The following is a 26,497-nucleotide window of genomic DNA, read 5'->3' as shown; positions in this document are numbered from 1 at the left end:
CTCTCAGTGTAAATCTGACAATAAAGAGACTGGTGCCACGTGGTGAGTGGGGTTAAGAAATAGAAATGGAGTTTGATCCTGCTACAGATATACATCATTATTCTTAGCACTTGTGCTGAGTTCTTGGAAGTGTATCTAATGTCATTAAGGTCAAGAAGAGGGGACCAGTACATTCATCAGCCTCCATTCCTCTGGTAATCCTTGGTCACGAAAATACAATTCTGCAACCAGTGGAGGCTAAGAAGTGTTACTGAAGACAGGACAAATGTGATCGGTGCCTTTTGGAATAAAATAATTAAAAGAGAGTACGGCAAAAGCATAAAGACTCTATCTGTAAGGGTCTATGGAGAGAACCTGTTGGCCCAAAAGAACGTGACTACGAGATGATTCTAATCCCTTTGTTTTGTTATTGCTGTCATCATCATTACTTGGTGATGAGCGTATTTAGTGCTTGGCAGTTTATTCTTTTAAAGAAATGTGTGTTGCCAACAGCTCTTCCAAATGAGGATCATTGCCCAAGGAGCACTGTACAAGCAACAGTGAGACATTTGCAACCCAGCAGGCATTAACAAAGTCTGGGGTAATTTCTACCGTGGTGAGCAGAATAATGCCAAACCTGCTCGCTGTCTGGGTTTCTGGCTGCCTCATAAACCTCTCCTTTGTGTAGCTTGTGAATGCTGGCTCATGACCTTCTTACATCAGACTGGCTCTAAAGGGGCTCACTAACATTGACCCCAACATCTCCACATCCTAACATCAACTAAATCAGAAGAGAACTTTTCATTATATATCAATAGAAAGAATTGTTCAGTAATGCTCAGGCAATGTATATCTATTTATTGGCTGTGTTTGTGCATACAAGTTTATTTGTTTTTTTTATTTTTGATACTTTAAAAAGTTGAAGAGGAGAGGATGTTTCCCCCAGGGGTAGAGCCCCAATTAAATTTTACTTCTCAGCATCTGCCAACTCACTTTCTAAGTCTAAGTCTCAGCTAAGTTCTATATGAACACCACTACCTTGATGCCTGACCCTGACTGACTAACTTTTCTTAGTAAACAGAGCTTACTTTACTCCTCTCCTTTTTTCCTGGGAAGGAAAATGGGTAAACAGTATTCTATATACTTTATTTCTGTGGACCACAAATGTTCTGAGACTAGAGTAAAATTATGGAGCTAAATGACCTATGCACTATTCATCGGGAAAAATTCTAGCTACAAAACACAACTTCCTTTGTGGTAACAACCTGGGATGGCTGGGGTAGGAAAATATACATTGCAAATGTTCATGTACTTATGACTACAGATGTCTGCCATGATGAAAGAAACGGGGAACAAAGGAGAAGTGATTTAGTGGTAACCCTGGTGAATTGTATATTTAGACTCCTTCTCCAAGGGAACAGTTCTTTTCAATGAAAGACTAAAGGCCTTTAGCAGAAACATTTGGCTTGTTGCTAATAACCATCTTCAAAGACCAAACACTTGCCTTCTACTAGCGGTGATTCACCACCTTACATAGTGGCAAACTATTACATCCTCATTTGATTTTTTTTAAGGGGGGAGTGGTCTTGGACAGTCAGCATGGGTTAAAGATTCAGCAGAGCCTTAAATCCAAAGGAATGTGGTTAGCTCCACTCGACAGAGAGAATCCTTAAAGCATAGCGTCTGTTGTTCTTCCACCAAAGGCCTGTTTCCCCCTGAAGCAGTGGTTTCTTGGACAAGTAATATGTGCTAGAACTCAATGGTAGATTCCCTCAGGAGAGGCCAACAGGAAAATGTCTGAATCCAAAAAGGTGCCTAATAGCAGCCAGTTCTAGGCAAAGAAAAAAAGGGAACGAAAAAACCCCTCCCTTAAGCCATTCCAAACTTGGCGTGGGGAGAATATGGAAAAGGGGAAAGAAAATGTTTGGGTGTTTTTCTTCTTTTTTTATGTGTTCTGTCTTGTTGGCGTCCTGTTGCCAGAAGATATTGGAGAGCCAACAATGTGCAACGGGGAACTTTAAAAATAAATCCTGTCGTGGAGCAATCCAAACTGCTTGCCATGAAAATGAAACTCTCCCAGTGTGCCAGCACTGAACGAATCTGAAATCAAGCTCCCCAATGTTCACACTAAATATTACAGTGATGAGAAAAAGAGCAGAGGGAGGAGAAACTACTATGACGGCACAAAAGTGGGTCAACAAAATGGGCCCAGAATGAGTGGGTGAGAACCTGAAGATTGCACAGTGTTCGAGTTATCAGTACAGGAAAGGATGGATTGTATGTAACGCAACGCACATCACTGAGAGCTATAAACAAAGCCACTTGTTTCTGTGGAAAAAGCAATAGTGCAAGGTTTGGGAGCCTGGTTTTTAGTGTGTAATTTTCCTTATGGTACACTTCCTCACTCTATAATCATGAGTCTCTAAGCTTTTACTCAAAGCAACGCGATCCTTCTCTCTTTTGCAATATTTATCTTTGTTTTCTATTGAGAGGTTGATGGTTTGCACAATGAGAATGATTTGCAGAGTTAGACCACTGAATAAATTGTTCTTTTTTTACAAGTTAAGTAGAACAGAATTTATACATTATGCTATTCCCAAAATCCTCTAGAGGAAAAAAAAATTAGGCATTGGTAGCCAAAAAGAAATAAATATAAATGCCAATATACACTCCAGAAATAATCTTTCCAAATCCATGGCTTGATCGCCTTTGATCTAGCATCTTGGTAGATGGTAGTAATTGGTAGAGAGAATGATGGGGACTGATGATGACAAAGAGGAGGAGGGAATAAATGGAGGTAGGAAATCAATAAGTATAATGCGTCTAATAGAATTCTTGCAAACTTAATTCTTTAGGAAAACTACTTAGATTACAACTTCATTGGGAAAATAAACTATTGAAAATTCCATGAGAGTCAAATCAAAGTTGAGTCACATTCAAGGAGCACTGATGTTCAGAAAGAAAGTTCTGGAAAATAAGGAAAATTGTATCATGTACTGAAGAGCATTGTAACATAAACAAATAAATACTCAATTTTTTTTTGTTTACTTATAAAATTAGAAAGTTTTCCCTAAATATCAAGAAAAAGCTAGCCACACAGCAATGATCTATACCATCATGTGGAACAATGAGGGCCTTTTAGTAACTTTTAGAAGTGATCCAATAAGCTTCAGCCAAACATACAAAGGAAAGGAAAGCGAAATAGGATTTTGAGCTACCATTTTAACAGTTTAAATTTTCTTTTCCAAGTCAATCATTTGTTTTACACACACACACACACACACACACACACACACACACACACACACACACATACTCTTCCCACAGTACCCACACATGAGGGTAAATGAACACATAGGATTCTAAAGCAACAGCAGTTCCTGCACTCCTGGAATTTAAAGTCTAGTGGTGGTATGGGCCGGCTGAGTGGCTCAGTTGGTTAAGAGCTTGCTCAAAGGTTTGAGCTCTGAGCAATAGCGGTTCAAGTCCAGCCCGAGCTGAGCTGCCGCTGAGCTGCCAACAGGTGGCAGGATGGCTCAGCTAAAAAAAAAAAAAAATTAAAGTCTAGTGGTGGAGATACCCTCATCCAAACAATCACAGGACCACATTTAAGTTATAACTGCGACAAGTGCTACCCAAAGAGGTGCTCAACATAGGATCTCTGTTTCATGGAAGTTTTATTGAAGAGCTGAATACAACTTCCAATGAATTTGGTGTCCTTACGTCTGGTGGACAGTTTTCAGCCTTCATCTTCCCTGGCCTCTCAGCAGCATTAGTAGGCAATGACCATTGCCGCCTTCACCTTTGCCTTCTCCTTCTCCTCCTCTTCCTCCTCCTCCTGCTCCCCCCTCCCCCCTTGCCCCTCCTTCCCCTCCCCCTCCTCCTTTTTTTGGGGGGGGGAGGGGGTTATTGTTTGTTTGTTTGTTTTCGTTTTTGACCACTGCCTTCTTGAAACATTCTTTCCTTGGCTTTAGTGGCACAGAGTGATCCCTGTTTTCCTTTAACTCTTCTAACTTCTCTTCCTTCTCTCCTTTACTTGATCAACCTCCTTTATCCTGCTGTCAAATGCTGGAGCTCTTTAAGGTTTGACCTTAGACCAGCGGTTCTTAACCTTTCACAGGGGTCACCTAAGACCATCGGAAAGCACATATTTTCGATGGTCTTAGGAACCGAGACACCGGTCCTCTATCCCTCTCCAGGTGGGTCCACCCACATGCAGATACGCCCACATACGAGTACCTGGCGACCCCTGTGAAAGGGTCATTCGACGCCCAAAGGGGTTGCGACCCACAGATTGAGAACCGCTGCCTTAGACCCTCTTCTCTACTCTTCTCTTTCTGTATTTTCTTTCTGAGGTGGTTGCATCCTGGCTCATGGATCTATCTGCTGAGAAGATATGACCATAGATTTTATCTCTACCAGATCTCTCCTGTGGGCTCTCCCTGGATGTTCCAAAGGCCCCTCAAGTGCATCCTGCTTAAAACCAAACTCCCCTCAAACGTGTCCTGTTTAAAACCATCACTCCAAGTGGTTATCAAGTGTTCTACGTCTCCAATTCCAACTAGCAATGCAAGTCATGCTTAGAAGCAATCCTTGACATTGCTTTTTCATGAACTGTATATACCCAGTTATCACTGAGTACTGATGATTCTTTACAGCATATACATTTCTAAAGTGTGTTCGTTTCTCTTCATCTCTTTAAGCATCGTCTTTCCTTCAAGCTACCTCTCTTTCTGGGACTGCTGCATTGATGTTCCTCCAACTAACCTAGTCCTCTTACAACACACTGGCCTAATATTACCGTATTTCCCCATGTATGAGACGCACCTTAATTTTGGGGCCCAAAATTTGAAAAAAAATGTATTACATAAAGTTATTGAACTCAAGTTTTATTCATCATAAAATTCATACAACTCCTCATCAACTGTCCAAACTCCCAACCATTAGCTTGCCCTCATCTGTGTCTGATGACGAATCACTGTCTTCATGTATTGCCTCGTCCTCAGTTCCATCTATGGCATTTGAAATGCCACACTTCTTAGATGACTTGACAATGATCTACAACCACTGTATAAGATGTACCCAGTGTTTAGACCTCAAATTTTTATAAAAAGGGTGCATCTTATACATGGGGAAATACAGTATCTATAAATTATACTTGATTTTAATAATTTATATTCTTTTCTTATAAGATGAAGAACAAACTTTCCATCATGCCGACAGGGCTTTTTGTGATTTAATCATCACTCCTGGAAGATAAAAATCTCCCTCCATTCCAGCTAACTCCTTCAGTGATAATGGTCATGTGCATGGCTTGTTGTCCTAAACTTCCTGGGTTCAAACTCCTGCAGCACACTTGGTATTATGTGACCTTGGGTATATTATGTGTCTTTGTTCTGTCTCAGCTTTCTCCTCTGTAAAATGTGACTAATAATAGTATCGTCTACATAGGCTTGTTGTAAAATTAAATCAGTTAATGACTGTAAGATGTTTAGAAAAATGTCTGAAACATTGTAAGTACTATATAAATGTTAGCAACCAATATTATTTTCTGCCATTTGCACTATTTATCTCACTTTTGCAGCACTTGCCAGTTTCAAGTTTACTTCTTTTTTTTTTTTTGTTGCTATTTTCTGATTGATGGCAGCCTTTACTGTTAGAATAAAAACTCTGTTGGTCTGTTTTTATCTACCACTATATATTCAGAATCTTGTACATTCTTGGGTCAATAGCTGCTCAATAAATGCTTATTTAGTAAATGATAAAATTAATGAATTAATAAAACTCAGGTGACCAAAGGATTAGGGAAATTGTTCAATACAGTCAAACATAGTTGAGAAGCCAAGCAAAAGACGAGACTGTGTATATTACTGATGCATGAAGAGCTATAAATAGCATATTTATTGCTAGACATGAAGAAGATATTGGAAAGAGCTCTATCAGTGGAGTTGTAGGGTTAGAACGTAGAAGAATGCAGCAAGTTAAGCAGTAAATAGGAGGTCAGAAATGAGAGACAGTCCTTTAAGTGAATGTTTCTCAAACTGTGGATTCATACAAATACTTGTTCGCAGCTCCCATCACATGGAATTCAATTCACAAGTATCGCAGCACTCCAAATGATCTATATCTCACTGTCCAATGTCACTGCTACATGTGGCTATTGAGCACTTCAGATGTGGTTGAACAAATTGAGACATTCTGACATTTTATACACACATCCACACACACACACACCTGTATTTCAAAGATTTATATAAAAAGAATGTAAAATACCTAACTAAAAACTTCATTTGATTTCATGTTTAAATGATAGTATTTTGGATATACTGAGTTAAATATTGGGTTGTCAGAAAAGTCATGACATATTTTTTCTATGTTTTTCATTGCAAAAATGCGTCATGACTTTTCTGACAACTCAATAAAATATATTATTGAAATTAATTTTACCTGCTTTTTCTTAAAGAGGTTACTAGAAAATGTAAAATTATATATGTGGGTTGAATTATATTTCTATTGCACAGTGCTGATTTGTATCAAGTCCACTGATTGCTGTTTGAACATTATGATAATACCATATTACTCTCAACGTTTCTAAATGCTTACTCTCAATAAAAACTTAACTCATCTTAACTCTGACAGATACCACTGTACAGGATGACACTGGTCCGGAGATCACACTTTGAGTAGCACTGTATTAGGCAACATGTAAAAGAACTTTGGCTTGATATGTGACATCACAGAAAGTGGTAGAATAGGAACTTAAAGAATTGAAACAACCAGTAAACTGACCAAGATTAACAGATTCAACGTTTTTGGAACTCTGGAATCGAATGCAAAATTTGCAGGAACCCAGAGACTCTTTAATGAACAGGGAAGCTGAAACTCGGTGAAAGAACATTGTGGCATTTCTGCCCACGTGACTGTCACCCTTCATTCCCTAGGGTAGCAGCAGCCACTGTGGGGACAGTGGCATGTGTTCCCTGTCAGTTTGTTGATGCCAGAGGGTTACTACAGACCTGGTTTTTAAAAACTGTGGTGGTACATTTTGATCTGTCTGGTGGTTCCCTGAGGAAATGGACAGAGCCTAACATTTGTTTCACCTCCCCAACTGCCCCCTCTCCCCACTCCCTATTCCTCCACCTCCCTATCCTTCTCCCTACTCTATCCCCTACCTCCTTGGGCTGGAGTAGTTTTCCAGGCTTCCAAGGCTAAGTGTGGAGGCAGCTGTGGAAAGATTTAAAGACATACACACCCTGTGTCCACTTGGAGCAAGGAAAACCAAACAGGACAAGCAACAGACAGAATGCAAAGCCCGGGGAAGGAAGAAGCTAAGTAGAAAGGTTAATGAGCCTAATGTATTCAAGGGCTCAGAAGCGTCATCACATATACTGGGAAGACAGAGTGAAACCCAAATGCCCAGTATCTAACACAGGCTCAGAAAAGACTGGGATGTCCCTAGACTTTCAACCTCTGGTGCCTCTGTGGATTCCATGCAATCAGTGGGTATTCTCTGAGGCAGAGGTACAGGCAGGCTTTAAGAAAATCACTTCAGGAAATCTCTGTCAAGCCATTGGCTGATCACTGAAATAAGAGAACAAAGACTTGAATGACCACAAGTGGCAAGGGATATAGTCTTTGCAAAAATAGTTTGGAAAAGTCACTAAACAAATGGACATCTATAAACATGAAATATTAGCAGCAGAAACTTCTGGCAAAAGAGTGGAACCTGATCTCTGATGTACAACACTGTAACAAAGGACCACTTCACACCATCTAGTATGGCTATAACAAAAAAACAAAAAACAAAACAAAACAAAACAAAAAGAACAGTTTGGTGGTTCTTCAAAAAGTTAAACAAAGAATTACCATATGATCCAGCAATTCAACCCAAAGGTATATACCTCAAAAGAATTGAAAGTTGGCTCTCGAACAAATACATGTACATGCATATTCATTGTTGCAGTATTCACAATACAACAAAAATGGAAACAGCCCAAATGGCCATCAATGGATGAACAGATAAACAAACTGTAGAATATACATTCAACAGAATACTATTCAGTCATGAAAAGGAATGATGTGCTACTGATAGATGATGTAACAAGAATGAACTTTGAAAATATTAGGCTAGGTAAAATAAACCAGACACAAAAGGTCACATATTGTGTGATTTGATTTATCTGAAATAACTAAAAGAGACAAATCCATACAGACAGAAATAGATCGGTGGTTGTCAGAGAGTTGAAAAAGGAAGAATAAGGAGTAAATGGGTTACTGAATGCATGGTTTTCTTTTTGGGTGATGAAAATGTTCAGAAATGAGGTAGAGGGTGTGGTTGCACAACATTGCTAATATATTAATAGCCACTGATTTGTCCACTGTAAGATGGCTGACTTTGTGCTATGTGAATTTCACCTCAATATAAAATGGGGGAAGCAGCTGCTTGGCTTGAGTGAAGAAATAAATAGAGCAATTGTAGTGGGGTAGTTGGAGCTTGAAGTAAGTTGTTATTTCTTTTAAAATTACTAATCTAAGAGTGATTTCAACTTGGTGAAATACAGGAGTCAGATAAGAGGGAAGGCAAGGAAAATAAGGGGGAGAAGAAACAATAAACAAAGTCAGTTATAGATGTAAGTATGGATATAGAAGGATAACTGGAAGTGGAGGTTGTCCCACCTGTTGGGACTCATTTCAACTTTAAAGTAAAAAGTAAGAATATCTGTGAAGGGATGGGTACCAAGTTCAGAGGGGAGAAATACTGAAGAAAATGTTTAAGAAGGGAAGACAGAGGGCGGGCCGAGGGGCTCAGTTGGTTAAGGTCTTGCTCAAGAGTGCGAGCTCTGAGCAACAGGGTGGCTGGTTCGATTCCCGGCCCAAGCTGAGCTGCTGCTGAGCTGCCAACAGGTGGCAGGATGGCTCAGCTAAAAAAAAATTTTTTTTAAATATAAAAAAAAGGAAGGGAAGAGAGAGCTGCATATGGAATCACATAACAGCTGAAGACCCAAATGAGCTTTAAGATGATTCATTTAAAGTTGCATGTGTACATATCTTTGTGAGATTGAGCATGTGCAGTGCGTTGCCCAGAAACAATCAACAGCCTGACTGTGGACATAAAGAAAACAAATGCTGGGATTAGTCTAGCCTACAGCTTTGTCAGGTGAGTCTTATGGACATCAGCGAATCAGGGGGTTAAAGACGGTATGGCCGAGTGTGGTCATTCAGAGTGGGAAATTTTAATTCAATGGTTTAGAAACAGAGCAGGCCTTGCTAAAGGCAGGCTCAGCCATGGGAGGGGTGAAGTTGGGAGAGGGTGAATTCATGAAAATGAGGTCACGGACTGGGGTCAGGTGAATGTTGAAGTCCCCAAGGATGAAAGCAGGAACTGGAGTGGAGGAGACAACACATCCTTTCTTCAATGAAAGAAGGAAAGGGACAAAAATAGGAATGAGAAGGGGGTAGCAACAATAGTGCTGGATGTCCAGTGGTATAGTCCTTGTCTGGACATGGTTTTGGTTAAGTGAGAGGATGATCACCCTAGCTCTATCCCTAGGGAGGACAAGTATATTCAACTGGTGCTGTCAAAAAACTCAAAATCTAACTGATAAGACCTCTAAAGCAAATATGCATCAAACTGAAGAAAGGTGATCAACCCAGAAACAGAAAGGTAAAAGCCAACAGTATGCCTCTGGCATTTCTTAAGCAGTCATAATTATGGCAATAGAAAGAACTTGAGAAGGAGAAAGGCATTTGAGGGGTAAAGGTGTTTCCTAAGGTTTACCTGAGTCTGCATTAAAGTCGCTAGTTTTATTCACATCCTTTTGCTCTTACACCACAACATTCAAAGGACCCTCTGCAGTCTCATCCAGCTTGCCAGGAACCTAGGTGCCAGTAATTGGGGGCCATCTTGGGTATCAGATATGAATATTGTATATCTAGGTTTGGATACATTGGAAATATATATTCTTTATTGTAATAAACCTACATTCTGATTTGTCCATTGGTTTCTCCTTAACTTGGCTACAGTGTATTTATAAATTGACTGAAATAGCATATGAAAAACGACATATTCAGGACATCATTTGATACTTTGTTCACATATAATGTTGTTAAATGGAGCATCCGATATCTGAATATTTAGAAATCCTGGATGATTGGGTGAAATTTTTAGTTCGCGCCCCACTCTTCCTTAGCACATACCCAGAATCTTCCACATTTTTACTTCCTTCCATGACTGAAAGCTGAAAAATACCATGTGAATATTGACTCAACTGATCTGCAGCATGTCTGCTTTGAAGTAGTCATGCACCAAGTTAATAGGATGCACTTTCAAAGGTCTTTAATTATGTAATTTTATAGAACAGTAACGGAGCTGATTTAACTGTCTAGTGTGCAAATATGTATGAATACAAGTATAATGACCTAATATTTACTTACTATGCAATAGCTCCTTGAAGGGTTGTAGGTGGAGGCCAAGAGGAGGACTGGGGGGTGATTTTACTAATAGGTATTTGAGGTAAATGGAGAAAAATAATACCTTTTGTATAAATTATTAGTGAATTTGGGAAAATCTAGAAAAGGAACTCTAGGTCATTATTCCATGATGCTGTTAGGTAATCTAAAAGCCTCGATTCTGTATATATCATAGTCCCACTTTTATTTCCAGTATGCCTGTGTCAATTATTCAAGTACTTGTCATCCTGATACCAACCAGTGATACTCATCTCTATTCACAAATCTATACCAGAGGAAAACTGCTGAACAACCAGAAGCCAAATGGAACAGATTTGACAAATTTGGACCAATAGCACCTGAGAGGACAAATTTGACTACCTGTACATGAAGAGTAAGCACAGAACATGAAGATCCCCTTGCCATTTTGAATAGGAACCCATGACAAACTACAGAACCAAGGGAAGGCTTATACACTCAAAGTGTTCATTAGCAATGTTATTAGTCAATTATTATTAGCTTTCAAGGCTCTTTAACATATCAAATTTTGTTATATCTGACTAAAATTTGGAGTTTCCCATGATGTAGAACTCTAAAAAATACATTACTAAAAGTGTCATTCAGAAATATAACTTTGCCTAATCTGTATTTTTATTTCAATATTATTGGAAAATAAAATATAAGAGTCATTTATAAACTTCACTATTTTATTTTTTGGTTATTCTTATACAAAGCATAAAGAGAAACTGTTATATTCTGTCTACCTAACAACATCATCTAAGAGTAACCATATTACTGGTTTGATATGTAATATTCCATATAATATCCTATACCTTCAAAGACACAACACACACACACACACACACACACATACATACACACATACTTAATGAATTACATCTTTCTTTGTTTTGTCCTTAATGATGTGTCATGAGCCTCTTTCCAGGACATTACTTATGATATTTAATATTAATGGTTGAATTGGCTTTCATAATATGACTAGTGGTGTGCTGAGAACCTTTCTGTGTTAAGGGTCCCCCAAAGCACCTCCAAGTTTGGTGATTTGCTAGCAAGACTCACAAGACTCAGCATATAGCTCAAGTCGGAGCTATGATTTATTACAGCAAGAGTAGACAAAACAAAATCAGCAAAGGAAAAATGCTCATGGGGAAACCAGGAGCCAGTTTCCAAGAGTCCTCTCTCAGTAGAGTCACAGAGGACACACTTAATTCCTCCAAAATTGAATTCTGACAATACGTGTGAAATGTTTTCTACCTGCGAAGCTCATTAGAAACTCAGTTCCCAAGGCTATTATTGGAAACTGGTTACGAGGTAATCCTCTGCCTAGCACATATCAGGATTCTAGACTCTCAAAAGGAAACCAAGTATTTTGCACATCCACATCAGCTGCACAGTTTGGGCACAATAAGGACTCTTACCAGTTAGGGAATGGTGAGAAACTCCCAAATCCAACATCCCAGACACTAGTGAAGGGTTACCCTGGCAAGCAGGTCTTTCTAAGGAAGTAGTCGCAGGTGCTATGTTAATTCTCTTCTGTGTACTGGTTCTCTGGGGAAAAAAAAATAAAATAAAAAACATGATTTGTACTCTGCTAATTTTCATGGTGTAAATACTCCCATCATCGCCAATTTCAACCTACTAACATAATGACACTGAATACAGAGTTGGGAATAGATTCAAACAATTGGCTCTCCACAAGCCAACACAAGCTATCTCTGGCACACCACTGGACATACCATTACTTATGACATTTTTTCCTAAGTGTATGTACCTCCAATAAACTCTTTATCCATCACTGGGATATATATCTTTTCATAGTCATTAAAGTAAAAAAAGAAAATAATTTAGAAATCTTAGGTGTTGCAGATAAACCTTCAATCTCCATGATTGTCTTGAGATTGAGCAGGCTGAATACGAGTGGTTCTTTTCCCAACAACCCACGGGCAGTAAAATTTTAGAGCCACAACAAGCTTTGAATTCACATGTAACATTTAATAAGTAAACAACTTAAGAACCAGCGATGATAAGTGATTTTCCATGACTGCCTATTAATTATGGGTCAACTATCCAGAAATAAGAATCTAGTTTCCCTCAGCGCTCAAACCATCATCCTCAATAATTAGAAAATAAAATCCTAAAATAAAATTTAAAATCATTCATGAATTTCAAATTCAAAGCCTTAGAGAATTTAATCTAACTCCTCAATCCCATCAGAAGAACTAAGTGTGGATGCAAAAATTAAAAGCTGAAAAGAGGAAGCAGGTATGATAAAAAGTGAACAAATTCTTCATCTTTAATAGTAAGATTTAAAACATATAATCTAAAGTAGAGAACTCAAGAAGTATTTGATTTCACATCTGTAAAGGCAATATCAGAGAAAACTAAGAACAGGGAGTATGGCCGTGAACTAAAAGGAGGGGGAAAGAGAATTTTAATATTTTATTTTATAACTTTTGTACGGTTTGTTTTTTATGTATTTGCATTTTTATCTTTAAAAAATTTGACCTAATTTTGAAAGAAAAACAGTACTGGGAATCCATATATTAGCTAGCAGTAGTTATGCGTCAGTTGTACAATTAGGGGTTAAGGTGATTTTTTTCTGTTTTGCATTTCTCAAGTTTTCTACATGAAGATTTATTATTTCATTATAAAAAATGAAGTTGTTTGCTATTATTATTAATCTTAATGAGTGAAGAAAAATGATATGCAAATTGCCATCTATGCATTGAAGATGCTAGTCTAAGCTAAGACCCATGTTAGCACTAAAATCTCAGATTTCTATACCGAAAGGATGCAGACACAATTAAGTCCAAGAAAGTGTGTCTATTCTCCCGAACGTCATGACACATATGTAGCAGGTATCGGGTTAATAAAATTATTTGAAATTTAATCTAAGGTTACTAAGCCTCTTTCTTCATGTTCCCTCTCACTCATGGGCACAAAGAAAGTTGTGGGGAGATAATGGCTTCTGGGGGCACAAATAGCAATATTTAATACAATATCTTATTATATTATATGCATATTTCTCAGAGAAGAGATAGGAGGAATATTTTATTTTATTTATCTTTTTTTAGGAGGAATATTTTAAAAGATGATAATGCACAATATGGTCAGAGTAGGTTATAAAGCAATTATTTTTTAAAGTAGGAGTCTCACACAAGCTTTTCAATATGTTAAAAGATTGGAATTAATCAAAAGCAGCTTTCATTTTTCACATAAAAAATTTCAGTTACTATTCTGGTGTGCCACCTTAATAATAAATTTTTATTCTGTATTGGAAATATTCTCATAACATTGACCTTCAGTATATATTTTACAAAATATGCAATTGGAAACACTTTGCAAAGTGTTCTAAACAGCTCAAAGATAAGATTCAAAGATCACTAAAGAGAAAATATTATCTTAGAAAAAGAAGGAAAAGAGAAGCTGAAAAAAAGTGTATCTTACATGTGCCTTTGGGTAAATTTCTAGTGAACGAGATTTGGGCTGGAGAATGTATGTTTTTGCAGATATAATGAATCAAGCTTGTGAATTTTATTTCTTACAGTGCTGCTTTATATTTATAGTTTCCCCGGTTATTAGATTAAGACAAATCCTACAATGAACATGACACTGTTAAGCAATACTCATTGGTTCCCTTTGCATTGACTGCTTTGTCTTCAAAAGTCTTTGGGTAGGTTTGATGACCCTGCGTATGACCAAACAAGACTGTCCTTGAAAAATTAGAAAAGCTATTTGCATTAGTCCACATCTCTGCTCTCAGACAAAAATTATATTCCTCGTGGTGTTTTAAAGTCAGTAACACACAAATAATCCCCTTTATAGGTCAGGAATACCAGGAAATTGGGAGATGGGCAAATGCACAGGCATTGAGAAACAGAAGAGAGGCATATTCCAAATGGGGACACTTTAAAACAATATCTGAGGGACGGCTTGTTACCTCAGGTGGTTAGAGCGCAGGCTTAGAACACCAAGGTTGTCAGTTTGATTCCCACATGGGCCACTGAGCTGCATCCTTCACAACGAGATTGAAACAACTACCTGGAGCTGATGGGTCCAGGAAAAAAACATGCTGTTCCCCAACAAAAATAAATAAATAAATAAATGTTAATCTGGTTTAAAAAATAAATAAAATAATATCGGAAAAATTCAGTTTCTCCAACCATTTAATATTCATTTGTTTACTTATTCAACAAATATACATGTACATTGAATATTCACATAGTGCTTACTAAGTGCCGGCCAAATCTCCACGTACTTTAAAAGACCAAAATCCTTGGGCCGGCCGAGTGGCTCAGTTGGTTAAGAGCTCGCTCAAGAGTTTGAGCTCTGAGCAACAGCGGTTCGAGTCCAGCCCGAGCTGAGCAGCCGCTGAGCTGCCAACAGGTATCAGGATGGCTCAGCTAAAAAAAATAAAAAAATAAAAAATAATAATTAAAAAAAAAAAAAGACCAAAATCCAACCTGGAATCACTGGGAAGAAATTGTGCTAAAATACCCTGATAAAGGTCAAACATTCCACTTGACTTCTATTTGGGGGTGCTGGATTCTAACCCCAGTATTTTCCAGTCACTAGCAAGTAGTTCCACAGTGAGTGGATGAATTTCATGGAACCATAAAACCACCATCACATGGATTTCTTCTACTTCTGTGCCCTAACATCTGGGGGCCACATCTCCTGGGGCCAAATTTACCCCATCCAAGTTGTAGCTGAATTTGCCTCTCGATTCCATTAGGCAGGAAGGCTGATGTTTTTGTTTGTTTGTTTGTTTTTAAAGATTTTATTGGGGAATTGGGGGAGGGGAACAGTGTTGGGGAATTGGGGAGGGGGACCTGTCAAGTTGTTGTTGTTCAATCTTCGTTGTGGAGGGCGCCAGTCACCATCTGGCTGCCCATTGACAGCTCGTGGCTTCTAAGCTCAAGGTGCTGTGTTCAATCTTAGTTGCGGGTGGGCGTTGCCACCATCCCATGCGGGAGTTGAACCAGCAGCCTTGTTTTTAAGAGCGCACGCCCTATCCACTGAGCCATCCAGGCGGCAGCTCAGCCCAAGGTGCCGAGTTCAGTCTTAGTTGCAAGTGGGCGTAGCCCACCATCGAACAGACAATCTTGTTGTTACACCAGCTGAGCCATCCTGCCACCTGTTGGCAGCTCAGCAACAGCTCAGCTTGGGCGCAGCATCACTGGCCCATGTGGGAATTGAACTGGCGGCCCTGTTGCTCAGAGCTTGCGCTCTTAAGCCAACTCTTAACCAACTGAGCTACTCGGCTGGCCCAGGGAGGCTGATGTTGAATAGGGACGAGGCTCTAAGAACGTGTCCTTTCCCCATTCTCCTACTCACTTCCTTCTTCCTTCTCCTCACTTCCTTCTTCCTTCTCCTCACTTTTTCCTTGAAAGCCTCAGGCTCAGGCGCAGCTTTTTGTGAAAAGTATCTTCCAAAAAAGAATGATTAAAATGGCAAAAGACATGGAAACACTGAGTTTAAAGAAAAAATCCTAGTAAGGCAGAATCTGTAATGTATTCATATATTTGCAGGGTAAATTGTACGAGAAGAAATACTTATGGTCTACAGTTTTCCGAGGACCAGGACCAGAGCACATGGGTAGAATTCACAAAGAGATAGATTCTGATTCAACAGAGAGTTTTCTAAACACTGGTGTCCCCTAAATTATAAAATGACCTGCCTTGCAAAGCAATGAGATCGGAGGTGTGCAAAATTTCTGCCAGATAATCTAGTTGTATGTTGTAAAACAAATTCCTTTATTATGTTACTCACGCTACTTAATTAATCCTAAGAGGTCCTGTCCAACTTCAAGATTCAGTGCTTTGACAGCTTATCTTCTGGAAAGGAAAGTTGGCACAGTCTTCTGAATTAGACCTTGGTTTAGCATCTCTGGGTCCTGACCTAGGAAGATAAAAGACTGGGGCTCATGCATTCCCATAGGTAGATGTATTGTGAATAGAAGCTCCTGCACTAGCAATTTGATCTTGGACAAGATACCCAAAGCTCCTGATTCCTCGCCCATGTTGGAGGATAGTAGGACAGGGCCATAGTCTCTTTCTAAAGCCCTCAGGGCTGGCGACATGGCTTAGAATCCAGAATTTTCCAGATACTGTCTAGCCAAAAGTGCACTCTGTGTACAATGTGTAACACTGCTAATGGGGCCTGGGCAGTGCACTTTAATAAACCCATTAATGATTCATTAAAACATTTGAATATTTCATGAGTTCAAAAAAATAAAGTCTATAAATGAACCTATATCTGCACATGTCAGATTTTGTCACCCAGTGAATAGTAGGTGCTCTGTTAGTGGCCATGCATTCACCTTTTTGCTTTTCACCATTGTGGCCTTTAGGTAAATTTTAAGATGTGTACATGTGACATAGAGGCTTAGCTTGAAACCATAGTTTGGTTAGTAGCTTTATGTTGTATAAAACGTGTTAAATATAATCTAATTTCCTGATTTGGGTACAGGTATACAACATGTACGATGTACAGTGGTCACTCGCAGTGCACCCAGGTCCCAGTTACCAAGTCACAGCTCTTCCCTTCTTCACAGAATTGCCTTTGACCAAACAGAAGCCACAGCGACTAAGAGGCCAGTCCTCTCCCTTACCCCCCAGGGCTAACCAAGAGCCAGTGACTAGTTTGGGGGTGGGGGTGGGGTACAAAATCTGGCCCTCTTGAATCAAATTGAGATAATCCCTGTGGTTCTCTGCATGCTCCAGTGCTCCCCATGGGATCAGGCTGAGGACATGGACGCACGTTCTTTCCTTTTCCTACCTTCTGCTCTTCTCATTGCGTTACAGCACTCACCTGAGAGCACTCCCTCAATAAATCATGTGCACTCAATCCCTGTCTCAAGCTCTGCCTCTAGAGAACCCAATCTAAGAAAATATTCAATGTGATTTGTATATGTTCTATTCATAAACACATTGATTTAATTGTAAAGATCCTTAAACATTCACCTGTTACACTATTATAGCCAAGTGTAATAGAAAAGATCCAAACCTCTGAGATCTGTCAGTCTGAATCTATTAGTCTAGCAGTTATCCAACCTATATACCCAATGTCCCTATTAAGGATAATGGTATGTACAACGCATGGTGTATTATACGTGGATATAAAGTGCCTATAGTAACTGACAGAGCACACACATAACAAACAGATGTTTCATGCCCCCATAAGGGTCACTGCTAACTTTTGGCACTCTTAATCTCTGGACACATTTGTCAATCATCAAATTCTTTTCTGTCTGATAGAATGTGAACCTGAAGTTTAATGGGGTGAGGACAACAAGATCATCCATTGTAGATGCTTTCTTATTATACCTTGCCTTGGTTTGGGATGGAAATATCTTCTTAATTTTGTGCTTGGAGTCATTTTCCATGTGCTTGTACCTCTCAGCCTATAAATGTTATATGGAATACGTGAGTACTCTTATAACTTTCCACACTTATCTGAAAGCCAAACCCTTGCCATGTACTGAGGAGCTCTGTTCATTATAAACGGTTGATGAAGACAGTCACACAACCCCAGAAAGAACACAGAAGCAGCTGTGTTTATCTGAGCTTTGTTCTGCTGGGTCTCAGAACCTCAGCTGCAAGAGTCACAAACAGAACGAACAATACTCATGTGGCCTTATATCAACCCTGCTCCAGGAAACCCCCTCTCCTGTTCATCCTTCTTGATGGAAAAGGGAAGAAATGTCAAGAATAAGTTTCTGTATGCAAATTACAGGAACTAATAAGGAAAAGACTTGCAATCATTCTTATTTATTGATCGTCTTTATTCTTAGAGCAATTCTAGAAAGGTAGTATCATTAATCTCATTTTGCGATAAATTGAAGCCCTGAAAGTTTTGGCAATTTTATCAACTTATACACCAGTAAGTACAGGGATTAATATTTGGACCCAGATCTGTCTGAGTCATGTGTCACACTATCTATATACACTGCCCATACAGATTTGCAAGATAGTGACTAAACCGCTAAAGCTAGGCATTTAAAATCTTTTATGTAGGGTAGTGTGAATCAGAAAGTCAGGGAAGCAGAGCCTCTGCAGCATGTAAAGATATAATAAAACATTCAAATTATGTTCATAATGAGTTTCAGATTTTACGAAGCATCAACAATGTCTAAATTATAATAAATAAATTTAATTAACTAGGTTTGATGTTACTTGAATCAAATGGCCCATTAGAGATAGGTGATTGGTAAATCAATAGATAAGATGATACCTTTCAGAAACCAAGTAGATCCTTCCAGATTTTGCCAGCCATGCAACAACCACAATACTAATCAACCCCCCCACACACATACACACACTTATTAAATCCAACATCTTTGTACAAAATGAAGACTGAAATTTTTAGCATGAAATAAAGAATCTGGATTTTGAGCACTATGTAATAAAAAAAGTTCCTCTTGTGGAGTTTAAGAAGTCAAGTGATCTAGAAACTTGACAGTGAAATAGCACTATTTGTGGCTTTGCCCAACTAAGCAATTTGCTGAAATGTAAAAAGATGCCTACCTACATTGAGATGTTTGATTCCTAACTGTTGTGTCATCTGCCTCCTCTCATTTTCATTTTTGGTATAAAGAAAAAAATACAAACTTTCAAAATCCAAATCCCACAGCTCTAACATCAAATAAATACCCATGAAGTCATCTTTTAGCATGTCTGAAGGAGAGAAAACTAGGGTGGGGGAATATGTCTGCTGCCATTACATTTACTTCACTAGAATTTCATGGAATTTCACTAAATGGGGCTTTGAATGGATGAGAAGCTCCCAGAGCTGAATAGAGAAAAGCAGATAGATCTCTAATCAGTTTTCCAAGAGGAAATAGTACCTTGTGAAATATAAAAAGACAATGTTAAATGTATACTGTATCCACCTTTGAGTATTATGAATATTATATACATTTTACTCAATCTGAAACAAATGTATACGTCTTTTCTTTGTATTTTTTTATATGTTGTGCCTTCCTTTATTCTTAACGTTTATTCTTGCATCTTGCACCTGAGGACCTCTTCTTAAATACTTCTTCCTTCCATATATCGTTACTTGGCTTTTTTTTTTTTCCTCTCCCTCTGAAAATTTTAACGGCTTAAACCAGCAACTTACAAGGTGTTGGATAAGTACTTGTTTGATTGATTTATTGTTGACCAGTTTAACTCACTCTCCCGTCTCTTACCTTCCATGTCTCTCGCATTTTCTTTGGGAAGGAAAAGACAGGTAATTGGATCCAAGCTGGCAGTCAAGTCAAGGAGAAAGATGGAGGGGAGACAGAGGGCATTCGTATTATTGACACTGCTGGACAAGAAACAGCAAGGGCAAATGGTTCCACTTGGGAAAGCTCATCTTTCGAAAGGGTTTAAATATAGAGCGAACACCTTCTTTCTCAAAAATAATTAGCAGCTCAAGTAAAGGAAAGCTTAATGATATTCGTTAGAGACTACGGCAAACATAACTCAATGAAAAAAATCTCAGTGATACAGTTCAGAAATGTTACTCTTTTTCCAACTTGTCAGGACCTAGAGATACCAATGGGCAAAAACCAGACCTAACTTTGACTCTTATATCTTCTTCCCTTTCTGTGATTTAAGAGGAAGGTTGTAAACTTAGTTGCAATATGAAGTGATAAATGCCAAACAATTAAGTGCTGCTGCAGTACAAAACTGCTCAAGGAAAGGAGTTTGCTTCATAATTGCACAAATATGCCTTTTATATATTTTAGGCATAGTTGGTTTCAGGAGAAAACACTGCAAGCTGAATATTATGAATATAAAGTTTGGCATTAATTAAGATAAAAAATTAAATTTTGCAACAAAGGTTTCATGAAAGTAATATATTTATTTTATATATACAATATGTCCCTGAAATATGGTAGCTACATTAAAGGACGATTTCAGGAAAAATATTTATTGATGCTACTGTGCTTTCTCATAAACCACTTCATTCTGTCCTAATGTAATCCATTTTATATAGCAGAAAACTAAGACTCAGGGAAGTGGAGTGTCATTCCCCAAAGCCTGTGTGTCATGTACTAGGTCCAATTCTCACAGGCTGGAAAGAGCCAATTGTGCGTGTTGCTTCCCAGTGACTTAGAGTCTGCAGCTTAAAATTAGTCATGGTGGATTTGAAAACACTACATGGAAATTGGCAAACTCTACAAATCAAGGCCTGTTTTTGCTCTAGAACTGGTTGTTAAACATTCACCAGCACTCCACTGTATGGAGGTCATATATAGCTGGTAGATTTGGGATTTGAAGCAATTGTTTCTGATTTTAATCCTGAAGTTTTATATAATCTCTCAGCTACTCAAGTACATTTTTTTTTCATTTGAAATAAAGTTGAGTTGCTTTTTTTTTTAATAAAATAAAAGCATCATCATTAAATGGCATTGAACTAACTCTCCAGGTCAAGGAGAGAGGTAAGTATACACTCAGTGAGTAAAGAATAAACCCAATAAATGAATAACATCTATAATTATATCCACTTTGAAGATGATAATCTTAAATTATCTTAATTGGAGAAACTCATAACATGAATATATCTTTAGATAAAACTATTTAAAAGAGAAGGGTAGAGTCAAACACAGTGGAATTTAGAAAGCCAGAGAGGTTCAAGGGACTATTTGGTTCCAGCAGAAAAACCAGGTGGCAGTGGAAAAAAAAAAGTTGAATCCAGAAGGACAGTTAGAGGACCTATTGTGCAAAATGGTTAGAAAAAGGAAAGAAGAAAATGTTACAAAGCTATTAAGAAACCTGCAGGGATTTTTCATGTTAAACTAAGACATAAAACAATACCCTATGGAAAAAAAATGACTCTGGGTGGTGAACACACAATGTGATATATAGATGATGCAGAATTGTACACCTGAAATCTATATAACTTTGCTAACAATTGTCACCCAAATAAACTTTAATTAAAAAAACCCCCAAAAAACAATACCCTAGTATCCCTATACCTACAACATGAATAGGCCTGACACTATCGGAACTGGTTAATTTTGTTGATATCTTCTTAGTAAGCACACAAGATATTTGACATGAATTTGCCTAGCACCAGCAGCTGCCCCTTTCTTTCATTAATACACAGGGGAACGATGGGAGAGATCTTCAGATGTCTTAGGAAGGACTTGGAAATAATTTGGTCTTGTATTTCTCTCTCTACTCGAACACCTTCGCATGAGCAAAAATGAGCTCAAATTAAAAAATGTGGAGAACAGAGCAAAAACAGTGCCTATCTTTCAGGATTTGTCATAAGGTCTGCCTAGGTATAAAAGTATCCCAGGGGAGAATAGGTTCAGAATCCAGGACATCTAGGTGCTAAAGCTTAAATATGAAATACGAGTAAACAGTGAAAAAATGACCACAATGTCATGTCAGTAACCAAGTGTTACATCTTCACTTCTTCTTGATTGGGTTCTCTGATGTTTGTGCACTTATAACTGCAGAGATTCTAACAAAAACTCCAGGACAACCCTAGGCAGAGGGAATGTGAAGAAAAGGCCCATAATGAATTCCTAGCAGATATGACTCAATATGATTTATGATCTTGAAATCTGTAGTGAACCAAGAGTTGAACTTGAGTGTGTATGCGAGTGCGCATCTAAATGTCTTTGCTAAAGGGCACTGAACAAAGGTACCATATGCCAAATAAATATGTCTAGAGCAAATTTCTGAGGCCAAGTCTCTGGGAAAATAACCAGGAAGGAAGCTTTGGATTGACTACAACAGACTTTTTCCCCTTCAAGTAAAGAGCTGAGAACATGAAGAGTAAGATCAAAGAGTAAACATTGGGAAACACTGCCTCTCTCCTAGATTCTTGGCACCTTCCCCTCACTATCTCACCAGGCACAAATGAATCCAGCCAACAGTATCAAGCCCAAAGCCAACTAACTACTGGCTCTACAGTGCATGGGGCAAAAGGATGCTAGAAATGAATGAATGGTTATTATCAATGGGCTCCTAAGACAAACAACAGCCAGTGTGCCAAATATCGATGCTTCTTCAAAACACTCACTTACTATGCTGTTTCTTTCTTTTTCTTGGTCCCCAAAACCATTCCCAATAAGTGTTTTAACGTTGATTTAGACTTTGCAGGGGTGAGGATGGCGGGCGGTCATCGTATAAAGACCCCTGAGAGATGCATAGATGAGCTGTTATCAGAAACACGGCTAGAGCCACCCAGGCTGACCTCAAGCAAGAGCAAGGAGCTCCTGAAAAATAACCAGCTGACCTCTAGTTACACTTTTCAAAGCAGGTGTGGGCCTCATACCTGCTTGTCAAGCATCATAAAAGATCCAAGAAATTCAAAATCTGAGTCACTGTCTGCTGAATTCCCAAATAAAATATTCTGTTCTCCAAACAGTGGAGTCCTGCTAAGTTTATCCTTTGGGAGGCCGAAGGGGGAGGTAATTGGCAGCTCTAACCTCAGCATACTCTTCTGAGGTATATTTTCTAGGATTGTTCATCCATTTACCTGAAAGCAATTAGATGTGACTCAAATGAAACACAGTTTAAGACCCAAAGAAAATATTCTAAAACAGATCTACCCCCTCTCCCCCTTCTTCTCATGCCAGGAACTAAGTGATGCAGAAATAAGAAAATATGAAAAGGTCATATTTTGAGGAAAACTCCTACATTATCCGAGGCAAGAGTACAAATCACAAACACAGGTTAGCACCAGCAGGTGGAGCTGGTTAGAAAACTAGAAAAGTGGTTATAGTCTCAAAAGATCTAGATGTTAATAAATTGCTAGCGGGGGAGGGGAAGGGAACAGGGCGGATGAGCAGATCATGCCAAGGCAATTAATTATTCAGAGGGATTTCCCCCCCCATTTTAATCCTGAGGAAATGTCCTCTTGTCTTAATGGGCTTTCAGCTGTGAGCCCTCAGCAATCTGAGGATTTGGATCCTAGAATGAAATGTGAGCACAATATCTGATCAGTGAAAGGCAGTTGACAGAAAACTTCAGACTGTTGAAACAGGCAAGAAAGAGAGGGCAGAAACCCATTAGGTTACGATGATGCCTGATGTCGCTTGCCTTCGCCCTTTTTCTTTCTTTTGGCTGTATCTGTGAGGAAAATCCTTTGGAACGTGAGTAAAATTCTATGTAAATAAGGTACACTGAAAGAAGGGTGAATTTAAGTCCAAAGGTAGATAGCTGGAGTTCAAAAGTCTAGAAAGGAAAAATTAGTCCGGAATCAAGTTTTATAATATTCATTTTCTAATTATAACAGTAACTTATACACTTTACAAAATGGAGAAGTTGCAGGAAAATCCATTTTCCATTCCCTTGGAAACAGGATCCTGACTTGTGCCTCCACCACCCTCATTCACAGGGTTCAATCAGAGAGCGCACGTTTATGGGCACAGTGATGAGTTCAGGGGTGCACAGGTGTCTAATTAAACCTTTCGGGGATGGGGAGGGACGCGCTGTCTACTCTGCTGAACCTGACTGGGAAGAGGCTGGGCTGGAGTTGCTGTCAGCCTTTTGGCCATCACCTAGAGCCTAAGAATAAATCCAACATGGAGGGTAGATAAAGCCAAGAGATAAAGACAGGTCAGGAAATGGTGGCGTGTTTTAAATGCCTACATCTCAGCCACATGCTGGACTTGCGCTTATGAACCAACACACTTCCCTCCCACCCTCCAATACATTATTTTTTTCCTTAAGCTGTGCTGAATGGCATTTTCTGTTGATTGTCAACCAAAAGAATCATTTTTCAAGTCCTCTCAGGGATCCTGACTAAAAACAGAAACTCTGCCTTGATTTCTCTTCTCCCAATTTCTGTCTGTTCTCCTTCACAAATTCATCTCCCTCCTTCCACTTCCTCATCACTCACCATCATCGAGGCTTTCATTGTCTTTTCCCCAGGTTATTGTGATCGCTTTCCAATCACGCTCATTGCTCTCTAATCCACCCTTCACAATGCTGATTGTGACACAGGGACATCTGCCTGGCCGGCAGGACAGAGCAACTCATTGCCATTCCCAACAGTGATTTTAATAAGTACCACGTTATGACCTGTATTACTTTCCCACTCAGTAGATTTTAAATTCCTTAAGAGCAGAGACTAGGCTTTATACTTCTTTCCCACCTTCCAATAAAGAGAACTATGTTTTATGCAAGGCATTCATTAGCACATTGCCCATTGCCTGAATGTTTGAATAAATGAATATAGCTTTAATTAAACAAACAGCGAAGACCAAAAAATAAAAGACTTCAGAACGCCCGTATAAGTACTGATGCATTTCCCCGGGGTTTGATCAGGATGTTGAGACAAAAAAAATAATAATAATAATTAAATGCAGGATGAGACTGACAGTATTCAGGCTATTTCCACACCACACTAGCCAAAGCACACAAGTGTTTATTGTCTCAGTATTTCATATAGACAACTAAATCAGAGAATTGAAGAACCAAAGTGAGGACTGAAACAGTGGACCCACTCATCAGCATACAGGGCCCTAGTAACAGTGCTCATGATAATAATATATATATATATTTTTTTTTTTAGCTGAGCCATCCTGCCACCTGTTGGCAGCTCAGTAGCAGCTCAGCTAAGGCCGGGAATTGAACCGGCGACTCTGTTGCTCAGAGCTCAAACTCTTGAGTGAGCTCTTAACCAACTGAGCCACTCAGCCGGCCCGATAATAATATTTTTGAAGGGGAATTGATTACATTCCATTTCTCTTTCCACTGCTTTAACTCAGGTAACTCTCCACCACTAACATTTATCTCTTCTCGTGGCTATTTCTCAGAAAGCCCACAAGAAGCTCTTACTTCACCTGTGAAAAAAGAAATCTTTACTGTGCTTTTGGGCACCTTCCCACGAGCCTGCTATTTGACCCTGTGCCTGGAGAGAATGAGAGACTCCTGCCTCTCAGTGAGTGCTCCTGCCTCCAAGAGAAGAAACCAGATAGCACCTTCTAGAAAATGGATAAGAATCAGCAGAAAAGTGGACTAGATGGTCAGCCACTCCTTGTGGTCCATGACTCACCTGAGCAATCTGACTTAACCTTAATGAACTTTGTGGGTTAACACAGCACCTGAAAACCACAAATAGATCTGGGGTTCAGCAATTGACCAGTGCTAAATTCCGCTCCATCCACCCAATCCAGAACTGACAAGTCAAAGACATGTTTGAACCAACCAGTCTCTTTCCCTTGAAACCATAAGCCTCTGTCACTCACACCCTTGCCTTGGCTGGGGAGATGGTATTCTCAGAGACTGTTTTCCTGGGCATCTATCCATTTACAAGCCAATTCACAATTCTCTTTTACTTATTCTCTGACACTTTGAAGGCCCATCCGGCAGATCCTCACTCCTGTATGTTGGATAAATTTTCTCGACTTTGGCCAGCAGCAAATTCAGCATTACACTGTCAGTGTTCATTCTGCCTTTATCACCTTTTCAATTGTTAATTTTTTTGGTTATTGTCTAAAGGGTTCTAAGCTGTCAAAACGATTGCAATTCAGGCTCACCTTGTAGGCCAAGCATCTGAATTCTAGAGATAACTCAGAGCATTGACACAAGTGCTCAGTTTAGAGCTTCAGAACACATACCAGTCAGTCAGGTCACGGGAGCAGAGGAGGGCGTGCATGTGCCCTTGGAGAGCGGAATAAAGCATTTCCTAGACAGTAGTTGAAATTATTTGCAGCAGTCACAGTTTAAATGTAGCTGAAATTTGCAACAACCTCCCAGCCCAATCCCTCTCTTTACTCTGTTGGGAGTCCTCTTATTCATTTTAGCAAGTTAGAACCAGACAGTTGGAACAACAAGCCTGTAAACAGTACTCCTTCTCACATTCATCAACATGGGAAGAGAAAACCCCTTTAGAAGCATTGGAGGCATCATCTTAATTTTTAAAGAAATTCACCTGTGCTATCAAAATGGGTCACACTGTTTACAAACTTGGTTCAAAAAATACTTTGGTACATTATTATGAATAAAAAGAAACACCATTTTACCAGGGAACTATTATTGAAATATGTTTTTTCCCCTATGTACATATAATATATAAGGAATGAGAAAAGCAT

This window comes from Hipposideros armiger, unplaced genomic scaffold (assembly GCF_001890085.2).
Source record: "Hipposideros armiger isolate ML-2016 unplaced genomic scaffold, ASM189008v1 scaffold_89, whole genome shotgun sequence".
NCBI classification, from domain to species: domain Eukaryota; kingdom Metazoa; phylum Chordata; class Mammalia; order Chiroptera; family Hipposideridae; genus Hipposideros; species Hipposideros armiger.
Note: the sequence above shows the minus strand (reverse complement) of the source record.